Source organism: Aptenodytes patagonicus, chromosome 6 (genome assembly GCF_965638725.1).
Source record: "Aptenodytes patagonicus chromosome 6, bAptPat1.pri.cur, whole genome shotgun sequence".
Classification (NCBI taxonomy): Eukaryota; Metazoa; Chordata; class Aves; order Sphenisciformes; family Spheniscidae; genus Aptenodytes; species Aptenodytes patagonicus.
Genome location: NC_134954.1, coordinates 22,330,835 through 22,343,792, shown reverse-complemented (window position 1 = coordinate 22,343,792; position 12,958 = coordinate 22,330,835).

Here is a 12,958-nt window from a genome sequence, read left to right as displayed (position 1 = left end):
GGCTTTTCCAGTTCAGAAGCGATGTTTGGTGGTGTACATCACCTTTAATCTCCCATTGTACTCTCTTTTCCTAAGGTGTTTGAAGCCACATGGCATTTCATTCAATCTACTGTAACTTTAGTGTATCAAATCGTACCTTTTACAGTGTCATTTAAGTGCAGAAAAAAACTTTGTGAACCCAGTGAAACAGAGAAGCACAGAAATTCTCACGCACATGAGCATTTACAGGATCCTCTTTTATTGTACTTCTCCAAATATTAACAGTGGTCGCAGTATAAATGTGCTAGCATCAATTCTAGTACCACAAAGCACGTGCAATTTGGATCCTCTCTCTTTAACGGTGGTATCGTATGTACCTGGGGAATTCAGCATGAAACTGTGTGTCACTGGTGTGCATCTTCAGCTCTTTCAAGCGACTAATGCAATACACTACACTGATTCTTTGGGGTTTTCTTCAGGGTGTATTTCATAATAGGACCGCATTTAAAGCCATCTGCCTTGGGGAATAGTCACAAAGCTAGGATTTACTGCATTTACAGCTCTTTTTAGTTTCTTAACCTTTATCAAGTGTACAAGACTGATGCCACACGTGTTGCAGTGCCAGCATCTCTGGAGTCTGCCTGGCAGAAAAGTAAGCCGCTCCGCGTGTCAGTATGAAAGGTTTGGAGGGTATTTCTTGGGATGGGCTTTGCTTGGGGGTTGCAGGGCTTGAGAAATGAGAGGGGCTTATAGCAGATGGCTAAATTTAAGAAATAAGTAATGGAATCAGAAATGATATTTTGCTAGAAAATTGGAATATATATGAAATGACCTAAACCCAAGAAAAGTGAAAGGCCATATATTATAACCAGGGGGAGTAAATCATTGCAGATTATTATCACTGTTATTCTAACATTAAAAGGAGATGCAGAACATTTTGCTAACCTATTTGGATAATTTTCTTTTGATTATGGAACAGGTACGGAACAGAGAAATCTTAGTTTACAGACTGGCCCCAGCAAACAAATCCCTTACATGCCCACGGAGATATAATCATACAGAGCCAAGAATAAACACAAGCAATAAATAATACCTATGAATTAACTGAAATCACAATTCTGCCTTGTAAAACTGTAACAAATGGATCTTGGACACATGTTCAGGCCTGTTTAAAAATAAATAGAAATTAAAGCAGCCATTTAAAGATGAAATGCTGATAGGTATACACACCTATCTGAGCATTTTGTACCACTGATGGCTGTCACAGAGGAACTCGGCTGAAAGGTTGGGCAGAACTGTGATGTTTGGTTAGAGTCTTCCCTTCCTTTGTATAGCTCTTACAGCCCTTACTGCCTCTCCAGAAATGTTTGGACAGCGCTCCAGATCTCCAAAAGATGGGGTCTAAAATGAAGCCTCTAAAGCGCTGTTTATACTAAATTCCTCCCAGCAGATCCAGATGGATGCTAAGTCACGACCCCTCACCCCACACACAAACTATTTTAATTTGTTTGAGGCTAACATTTACTCATAGCTGATAGCAATAAAAATCCCCTTGAAATCCTGGCTTTTTTTGACACTGGTTTTATAAAGATTCAATGTATGTCACTGTTAAATAACTATTGCAACAGAACAATAATTTTTGAAGTGTTTAGTTACACAATGTTTAAACAGGGCATTAAATATTTGCACAATAAGGGAATGACGGCTCAGTTAGTGTTTTAAATAAGGTGGGGACAAATGAGTGAATTCTTGTGCTAAATTCCACAACATTGTATCACAAACCATCTTTCTTGCAAGGTGACGTGTTTGAAAAGATCTGGCAGAAGTAACAATTGAGAGGAAACACATTTTCCATGTCTTGCTCACTATATCCTCCCATTTGTCCTCTCCTCTGTGACCGCTGTTCTCTCTGCCCTTTGCAGCGACCATTTCCAGGTGTCTGCTCTCCCCAGGTGCCATGGATGCTGAGGTTTAAGGTCCCTGGCTCGTATAATCAAAAGCCAAAGCGGGCAAAACACTGGTAGAAGCACAGGCAGGGACAGTCCTACGCTGTCACTCCTGAACAGACCGTTCTGGGCAGACAGACCTAAAAGGTGATCCTAATTTTTTTTTTCTCGTAATTTCTGACATCTCTCAGAAAAAAGATGAAACACACACAAAAAAATATTCCTCACTGAAGGGTTCCTTTGATTATCTAGGGATGTTATTTAGGCTGGAAAATTGGTAGAATTTATTGTTAATTCTCTGGTAAGAAGTAGTTTTGTTGCAGGGAGACATTTCAGGGATTAATTGATTTATGTGTGGCATTTTATCTTCACATACTGAATTTTGTACTTACTTTTTTCTAAGATTTGCTCAAAGTTAAATACTGTAATCTGTATTTATGTTAGTAGATACATTACCCAATTTTCAGCTCACACCTATAAAGTGGTGTGATGACTTTCCAGGTCGCTAATTTTACTCTTCCGTAGGGTTTCCAGTAACACCAGATGATACGGTCCTGAAGCAGGTTGACCACCTTGATAGCAATAAAGGCAGATTACTCTTCAGGACGTTCTAAAACCATCTCACAGAACAAATAAAAATCCGTATTATGATTTTTTTTTCATTGCAAGGGTCATATTTGGTTATTGTAGATACTACTTATGAGAATTAAAAAATAAACTGGAACTATATTTTTACTCTGAGCATTAGATGAATATGGAATAAAATCATTAGAGCAATTGTCTCCAGTTCTTTAAGTAATTAATATATATATTATCTCCTTTATGTACTAATGAATGGTTTGTTTTCTCAGCACGTCTCTCATTGGTCAATGACAGTTTTCTTATCATTGGTCCATCTCATGATAATCTCATTTTCTCAGTTCTGAGTAGGAATAATTCCTTCTTTGTTCTTTTCTGCATCACCATATGTTCCCAGAACTTCTCAGAAAATGATCTTTTTTCTTGATTAGTCATACTATTTTGACAAATACGTACTTGTTGCCTCACGTATATGTATAAGAACTGTTGTGTTTATTTCTCCACGTTGCATAGTTGGGCTTAATCAGCAGGACGATGGTGGAGTCAAAATGAGTCTGTTAGATTTAAGGATTAAAGAAAATATGGAGAAATAACATCGCTTACAAAGCGCAGACTTCAGCGTGGCCAATGTGGTACTTTTCATGAGCATTATAGTCACTGAAACACTGTTTATACTGAAAAAAATCCAAGTGACAACCGAAAGCTATGCTCTCAACGGCGGCTTTGATCCCATAATAAGACCGACTAAAAGACTTTCATCTGTTTAAAGCTCAAGGAAAAAACAGTTTGTGAAGAACAGTAGAGGAGCACTAAACAGTAATTTTCAGCGACATTAATTCCAGTTGGAGAGACTACAAGGAGAAAGTTCTTCAACTTTCATTGCCGTTAAATGTAAGTGAGCTTGTGTAATCTGGCAAACCTCCACTGCCATGAGCTGAATGCTGCACAGCTCCATCACGCTACAACAGAGAGTGAGCTGACCACTTGTGTGGTCACCTCTCACTACGTGCCATTGTAAAAAAGGGGTTTATGCGTTTGGTCAAAAATGCTGAAATAGGCATTGATGTTTAGCATTTTTCCTTTATATTAAGAGTTTCTATGAGAAATAGAGCAAATGCAAATGGGAAATGTTTAATGTCATGTATAGTCTGAGCAGTAGTTCTGGTCTGGGAAAATAAGCCTTTGGTATATTCAAATGTTCGATATATTTTATCACATTTTTTTTTAAATTTACACCCCAGTCTCTAATTTTACACATCAGCAGATTGGTAGGTCAAGACCTAAGAATTTTGTGGATTTTTACTGATGGGGAATGTGATATTAAATCAGTTTCCCTGGAAATGATTGGCATATTAGTATAGAACAGGAGATGTTTATGCCCAGCTTCAGCACAAACCACCGACCTGGTTTTTGGGGATTTTTTTTTTTGCATATCTAGATGTAGACAAAATGGCATTAAGCAGTCATCAGGTTTCTCCTGCAATTTGTAGAACACATTATTTTTCACCTGGTGACCAGCCTTTCTAATACTGTGTTTGTTATCACCAGCAAAATACATCTAACTCATTAGCTGAGCTTCTTCTGACAGGGAATACAATGGGATCTGGGAAATTATTCTGCTGTTCCACTAAATCAAACTGAAACGTCAGGGATTTGGGTTTGATATCCTCCAAAGTCTTCAAGAAAATGCAATTTATGGCAGAAACCAGATTAATATTTTATATTTTACAGATGCAAATTTGACATTTTCTGTTGGAAGATCTCTGATTCTCCTGCTGACACTAATACATTCGCAATGAAAGCCTGGGACAGGGCAAGTTCTGATCAGAAGTTGTAAGCGATGCATCAAACAAAACTCTATGCCATTTTCCTCTTATGGGGGAGTTGCTTTTTAACGTCAGAGTGTCTGTACTGAATTGATGTTAGCATAAGATGTGGGGTTTGGGTTACAATGTAAAACTATGTGCAGGATGGTTTTGCTAATTTTTTTTTAAAGAAAAAATGCATTCACAGTTGTGGAATTTTATTCTTCCCAATATCATTATTAGGTGTTATTATAATGTGCTGAAGTATTTGTATCAACATCTCAGATGAAATGATTTGCTGCCAGTTTAAGAGCCTGATGCTATAAACTTCTATTAGGTAGCACTGGGCTTCAGATCTGTAATATGTTCATGAACAAAACATATTGCCACATGTATATGAAGCAAAAATACATATATATTGACAGAGGTGTAACTCACATCATTGAAGTATTGCCGTGAATATTGTGTTTAAGATTTCCTTCCTGAATCCCTGATCGCATCCACCCTTTCCTTTTGAAAGAATTTTTAATTGAGGGTAGTATTCCATTCTTGGTCTTGTCCAAACAAATCTGGAAGATTCAAGGGAAATTATTGTATAAAAGAAAAAGGGGGAGAACTTTAACTTTTTTTTCTGTGTAAGACATAACGATGATTGCAGTTTTCCATGCAGACAGCTCAAACCTATATTGACATTTCGTTTTGACTTTTTTTAAATAGTCCTGGCTAACCTTGCTTCCAAAGGTGAATGTGAAAAACAATAGCAGGGGAGCGAATGCTGAGCATATTTAAAGCACAATAATGGGAAATGCGGATGACCTCTCATTGCCACTGAGTCTTTTTCCTTTCCCTGGCAAAACCTATGGCTTGTCCCCACCACTGTGCTACTGGCCCCTGGTTCCATGAGCCTCTTCAATAGGGTAACTGTTATCAATAGTAAAGGCATATATATTCTAGTGGTAATATTTTAAGGGTACAATGAAATCTCATCACAACAGGACTAAGATAAACTTTTTTAATGCACGCATAAGTTGCTGCTTATGACAGAGACACGCTAATTTTTAACAGCAGATTTCTCTCAGTAGCATCTTCCAGTTTAATTTCTAATGAATGCTTGGTTAAGTACTATTAATGCTCACTTTGAATAAAAACATTGCTGATTGTGTACTTCTTGGATTTTTCCTCTTCACATTTTTGGGAAACAGGAGATTAGGTTCAAGAAGTCTGCTATATATTGGCTTCTATACAATAATAAATCAATTTTAATTTTAATAACTGGACTTTTGTACCAAACTGAGTTAGAGTGTTTTCCAAAGTAACTTGATGTAGCACAGCCATGATTTAAATTGAGAAGCTGAATGCAAGTTCCTTTATTGCTCTTGTTTCTGTATATTCTGCTATGCCATATTCTAGAGGGTTTCTTTAAAAGGTTAAACATATATTTTTAACTGTTGTAACTTTTGTCATAATGCACAAACTGCAGACAGAGATGGAGAAAAATAAAGTACTTCGGTAGTAGATGAGCATTTTCAGCAGTCAGTGCTTGGCCCTGTGCTGATTGCAATTGCATATGCGCACAGATAAAGCACAGGCAAGGCAAAATGTGTTAATGGACAGAGGGGAGAAGGCAGGGGATTTTGTAAAGCACTTGTGAGAGCAATGTAGTGTTGCCTAGTAATACATCACTAGAGACAGCAAAAGCAGGGAGGATGGTACTTTTAACCCATGTTTCCCCATGGGCATAAATGCAATCCCCATTTTGCACGCTGAACATTTGTCAGAGCAGAAGACTACAGATTTAACCTTGTATTACTCGTGCAGAGCTTTCATCCAGCCTTCCAGGTGGAGCGTGGTGTAATTATGTGGTTTTGTAGTATTAAATCGGTGAAGTGTGACCTTGTTAAAAAAAAAGTCTCAGTTGTGCAAGTGCCTCATTGTGAACACTGGCACTGCTCGGGGTCTGGTTGTATTGGCAGGGCGAATTCTCAAATCTGCATGTGTTTTACCACAACTGAGGAATTAGGAATAAAAAGGCACAAAGAAACACGCTGCATACAAAGGTAGAAGGAAATGCCTCTAGCTGGTTTTCACAAGTGCTGTTACAAACTAGGTACCCTTACTAACTTCTGGTGTAGACAAATAAAAATATTTTTCTATAAGCAACTTTGCAATTATAAAGAGAACCAAAATCTACTGGAATAGATTAGGTTCTGCTGAGATTATGCAGCTGTTATGATTTCGGTATTTATTTTTAATGAATGATTTTTTTTGCCTTCTGGATTCTAATAAGCAGCTTTGCCTATTTGTAGTGAATGCAGCATTTTAGAAGAGCAGAGTAAATTTGGTTTAGGCATAAAAACTTGTTTCTTAACAAGACACTTAAGATGGAGGGGGTTTTGATATTAATATTTCATTTATGAAGGCAGCCTATTGATCCAGAGAGGAAATGCCTGGCAATCCCAGTGAGTCACAAGCACCTGCTCTTAACTCAAACAGGTTTTTGGCAGGAATTATCTAACTGCTCATAAGTGTGGTAGAAAACATTTTCTTATACAAATAATGAAGTTACCTGAAAATAGAAGACCAGATCATGACATGACATCACTGAAATTAAACAGTTTTAAATGAGCCAGAGAAGGTAACAGAAATCTGCTGTTATATTAAGAAAATATGAGATGGTGGAAGATCAACACCAAAAATCACAGACAGTGGGATGGGAATGGACCTGGGGAAGTCACGTAGCCCATCTCTCACTGATTGACTCTCCTGAGAATAAAGTTTATTGTTTATCACAGGAAAAGCCATGGTTTTGTCAGGGGAAAAGTTATAAAAACCTTAACTCACGATATAGCACCTGATCTTGGCCCACGATTTGTGTGACTCTGGTGTGGGCTGCATATGTGTATTTGTGCATGTTTGTAGACATATATATATGTATGTATCTGATACTACAGATATTGTCAAGTCTGTAGATAGCTATATCTGTTTATATTCTTTGTTAGACACTTTATACCTGCCAATACAATTCCTCTCGGTTTTGTTCATGAGGTTTGTGCTGTGAGGATTTGGTGTGACAACGTCCTTTTCTAAAAGCTCACTTTCAATCACAGGGTCATCAGAAAGCTTGAGACGGGAACAAAATTTTAGATATGAAAGCAAAGGTACGATCTAACCTATTCGGATATTTATAATCCATCTTGAATATTAGCATATAATACTTTCCACTAGTACTGTGCAGTGTTAGGAAAATGATTTTTTTTGCCTTCAGTTATTTTTGCTGTGTTTCCATCTGCCAGCAAAGTAAAGAGGAAACGTGAGTTTAGGACAGTCTTGTTCAGTACAGTCTTGCTGACACTTTAAGCAATTCAAGTTTCCCTGATCAATTTGTCTAATTAAATAAAAACATAGGATTGAAAAAGATGTTGGATATTTTTCCATTTTTCTGAAGTAGGCTGCGGTAGACTTTTCTCAGACTAAAACAAAGACGACCTGTTTATGAAGCCAGTATGTGTCCCGGGTCTGAAGCAGCTTTGCAGTTGTTGATCAGAAAAGGAACTGCAGACATTAACTCCTTGGTTTTTCCCCTGTTTTTTCTTGCTTATCCCTTAGCTGAGAGGCAATGAGAACAACCAGCAGCCCCTCAGGTGGGAGTGCAGGAGCATCTGACAAGCCCTAGGAATGAGTTGCTGTTTGGGAGCTGGACTTTTGATGAACCGTTGTTGGGCTCTATGGCTTATCCTAAGACAACAGCATCAACAGTAAATTCTCACTTCGGGGCCAACATTTCGTGCTAACTCAGAGAAACTGCAGGATTGCTGTGGCAGATATTAATAGTAAGCATACAAAATAAATCTCGGAGGAGCGTATCTTAGCTTAACAATGCCTGGTTGCTAAATCTATTTGCTGAGTACCCAGTGCACACATGAATGAGAAAAGCATTGCAACAGCACAAAGATATTCTTACAGATTCAACACATCGTGCTGCGTCAGCAAGACCGTTTACTGCTGGATGCGGTTTCTTTTCCTACAGACCCCCCCTGCCCAAACTGTGACTAAACCAGTTGCTGCGTACATCAAGATCAGGGTGGTATGGTTGTAGGCTGAAACATGGTTGTAGGCTTCAGCAAAGGGTCCCCCTCGGCCCCCAGGGAGCCAATTATGACATTTGGAGCCCGTTTATTTTTCTGTTGACTTCCTTGAAGACATATGTTATGAGCAGTGATTCATCCACCAGTTCTTCCCAGTCCCGTGGGACCTGTGAAAGGGTTGTTTAAAGTCGCTGTGTTTCTTTTCCATTTCCTGGAAGCACTCGGTGTTTGGGGCAGGTTGCTGGGCTACACGCTGCTGCTGGACACCTTCCACGGCCGTGCCGGGGCCAGGGCTGGCTATTGAAATGTTATCTCCTGGGCATAACATCCGTGACATTATCTCCCTGAAAATCCCAGCGCTTCACTTTTGTAGGAAAATTACTTTTCCTATGGGGGACACAGGGTGTGAGGCTGTCTGTGGGAAATATTCCCAGGGAGTAAAGGCTGGGATTGTGCTGAGAGCTGCATTGCTCTTTCTGGTGTCAGTGTAAGAAACTTATAAAAAACTTCATTCTTGCTTGTTGAGCAGAAAGTGCACTAAAATGGAAGCCAGGGCTAGGAAAAACTGGACTAGAAGCTGAAACGATGTTGGGACAGCTAGGGAGGACAGCAGGAGGGTCCTTTGTGGAGGATCCATGTGAAGAATTACACCTGAGTGAAAGCTTATATTGAGGTGTTTTGTTTTGCTTTTATTTACATTCATGAAAAAGCAAAGTCTGGAAAGCGTGGAAGCCTAAACCCGGAGGCTGTGTTTTCTGCTAAGCTGTATACTTAAAGCCTTAAGGTTTTGCAGACTCCTTCTCACAGGGTTATTGTTACGACGAGTGCAGTGTTCCTGCCTTTGTTTTCTTTTTCTGTGGGACAAAGTAATTTTCAGCAGCAAGTAAGTAATGCTCACTTCACCTGTGTCCAGGCTGTACACAAGTGCTGTGTGTCGTGCATGTCTTGTCTAAAGCATCGCTGCTGCCCGGAGATCAATACTCCATCCTACCTCTCACCCTGGGGATTTTTGATGCCACAGCTCTGCCTGGGCTGATGCATTTCCTAGTAATTACCAAATTACCAATTTGGTAGTGGTAATAACTACCAACATAATTTTATGTTGGGCCAGTTCTTCACAAGCCATACAGCAGATAGGGATCTCGGGGTGCTGGAAATGTTTTTCACTTTGTCAGTCAAAATATTTTGGCACGTGTAATATTTTTAATAATGATAACGGACTTGTTCAAGCATACTAATATACGGAGAAGAATTTGATCAATGCTCAGCAAGAAAAGCAGAGCTTGGCATAGTAACAGGCAGCCTTTAAAGGAAGAGAAAACCTGAAAATGTAGATTTTAGGCAAAAATTTATACAAGGATGAGGAATCCTGACTAGTTTACAGTGTGACTGGTACATGCGAACTCACTTTGGAAAATGAGATTTTTGACTCCTAAGTGGTGCAGATTTTGAACACCTGACTATCAAAGCTATGTTTTTGCTCAGTGTGAATAGTTGTGACATTTGTTCGCTAAATCATATAAGTCTAAACACTAAAACATCTAAATCTTGTTCAGACATACAAGTCTAGATCCTCGGTCACACTGAGGTGCCTTTCAGGATCCAGGACTAAATTACTGGAGAAAAATGTAATCTTTGGGAAGTATATACACACTACTGTGGGCTGAGGAATGACCAAAGACAACGCCACTGTTTATGAAATTTAATGATATTAAAAATGTCATTGTAAAATTTTCCTATTTAAAAAACCCCATATGATCCTGGCTCCTTTGTGAAGTTAGCCTGTGTCTGCAGCTTGGCTGCAAGAGGTGAAGGAAGCATGGACGCTTTGTGCTTGCTGGTGCCACCCCTCCTCCACAGCACATACCAGAGCAGGGTTTAGATGCGAGAGTGCCTTGTTCCACCCGTCTCACCTCCAATGAATCTACTGACTCTCTAATTCCCTGGAATAATCAGATTTTAAGAAGTTATAAAAGCACTAATCGTTTGTTTCTTCTCTTTTTGTAGTGATGTAAACACTCCCATGCAGCACAGAAAAGCCATCCAAAATAACAGAGTCGCTACCAGTGCTTGGAAAGACTCCGAGGGACGCATTCCCCAAAGAAATTAAGAGTCAGTTCTTGTTCACCAGCGGGTTATATGTAAATTGGATAGCAGGGCATTTAATTGGAGATCTCGGAGCCTAAGTCTGCCCCAAAGCACTTATTGTTTAGAGCGTAACTATAAGCTGGAAGAAGTGTGATTTTATACAGTTTGCCAAGGGAAGCAAACACTCCAGATCTTGTGCGGGAGCCAGGATGGGATGTTATTACTTGGCATCATTCTCAAAAGCAGGATTTTTATCTGTTCCCTTTCCTGAGTCCAGTTTTCTCTTTCCATTTTACATTCCCTGTAATTTTACAAAGCAGTATGCTTGGCATTTGTTGTTAGATGTTAGATATTTGAAATAAAAGTGTCACAGCAGTTCACTGCTTTGTTGTATTTTATTTTAATGCTTTGTGGTTGCAGATCTCATTGTAGATATGTCACACGAACTGACTGCTCAAGTTTCCAGAAAAAATTTTGCATTTCCTTTCCAGATAAGAGAAAAGAAGAAAACTTTTTTTTTTTTCTCTTCAATTCCTTCTAAACTAAGACTTCATCTAATGGTTACCATGCAGACCTTGAGCTAGATCTGTGTGAGCAAAGCATTGGATGTGCAAGGGAACCCTCTGAACAGAGAGCTGGTGTTCACCCAAGCTCTGCGCTGGGTGCAGAGCATATGGGCAGAGCGGGAAAGCAGGGCAGGAACGGAAGCTGAAGCTGTTACTCATGGAGCATGCAGTCATTTACACATGGAGCACACGAGATGGAAGGAATTCCAGCAGCCCAGGATAGGTGAAGCCAGTACAAGCCCTTTCCAAGCCATTGCTCCTAGGCTGATGGGGAACACTGGGGATGTTCGAGGGACAAAGAGGAGTGCTCTGAAGTTTCCCATACAGGCGACTGCATGGTGTGAGCTCTTCTCTGAGGGTTAGCTTTCTCTTCAGTCTTGGGCTCTGTTTAAAAAAAGCAAACAACTTGTTATAGCTCAGAAGGGTATCTGCACATCTGAACGGTGTGTAATCAAAACAGAGTCCACAGGAGATGTCCAAAGCCAGTTCAGCATAGTGTGATTTGCCTTTCCCATCCAAGTGAGATCATGGTTTATATGTCCAGTTACAGTAATTTAAATATTAACGTTATTGGGAATTCGTTCCTGACGGAAGCAGGGAGAGGTAAGGTCGCAGCCTTCCCATGTCACTGGGATCAGTTTCTTGTTGAGTTCCCCTACTGCTGGTGTTAAGAGGCGGCCATAATTTAGGCCATAATTAACTTGCCTAAATGGAAGAAGTGAATATATAAACAAAACAAGTTGTAAGTGAAAGGTTATACAAGCATAGCATAATTTCCAGTAAGAACCATCTCAGAACATTTGCTTCACCCATTTGCTTACGCTCAAATAAGGTTATTTTCAAAGAAGTCTTTGTTCTTTTTCTCCTTTCCAAAAGGAACCACCCAGAGCTCAGGAACAAATGTGCTTTGCTGTGGGTGGGTCTGACTCAGGTTACAAACAGGTGACATACACAGCATGATTTTTCCTACCTGCACGAGTCAAGGAAGGACACCTTGCTTGGCAGAGGGGTCAGGAATGCGTGCCCCCTCTGCTCAGCCCCAACCCCAGACAGTGCCTGGGCAGTTCCCCAGCTCTGGGCCCTGGGCAGTTCCAGAGCTCTGGCCACATGGGAGGGAGGGAGGAAGGGAGGGACTGCGTCTTTCCGCCAGCTGGTGTACAGGGCCCTTGGAGCTATGGCGTTTGCTTCTCCAGGCACTCATGCAAATGAACTTGTCTCCAATGTAGAACAAGAGTATTTAAAAACTTCAGACAGAAATATATGCAATATACACATTCTACATACCATCTACGGACATACACGTAATAATATATGCTATATATACAAAGCATACAGTATATACAATGAAAGGATGCATGCATGCCACTAAATCCTCCTCTCCACCTGTCCCTACATTGTAGGAATGGTGAGCCCTGTAGGTCTCATTAGAAACAAAGTGTCTTAACATAAGGTAAAATTTTCCATGCTAACAAAGCTAGAATGACACTTCATTGAAACTCTGGCCTAGGGATAATGTTAACTTTAACACGCATTTACTCAGTATTGATTACCTCCATGTACAGCAATCATGATATGCCTATAGTGCCAGGAAACATTAGTGTAATATTTCAGTTAGTCACCCATATAACTTGCATTTATTCACTTGCCATTTATGTGGAAGAACATGAATCTACTTAATCTTTTTTTCCCTAATGCTCTGAATAATATTTATGAAGTTGTTTGTACTTCAAAACCACAAGGTAGTGAACTCTGAGATATAAAAATGCAAAGAATTGTAATCTCTAAGGAATGAAAATGTGAAATCAAGTGTTGAGCAAGATGCTTCTAAAGGAAACTATATTTTCTGGATTATATTACGAGTGTTTTTCTTGCTGTGCAGAATAATTTTTCATTCACTCTTTGAAGGAAAG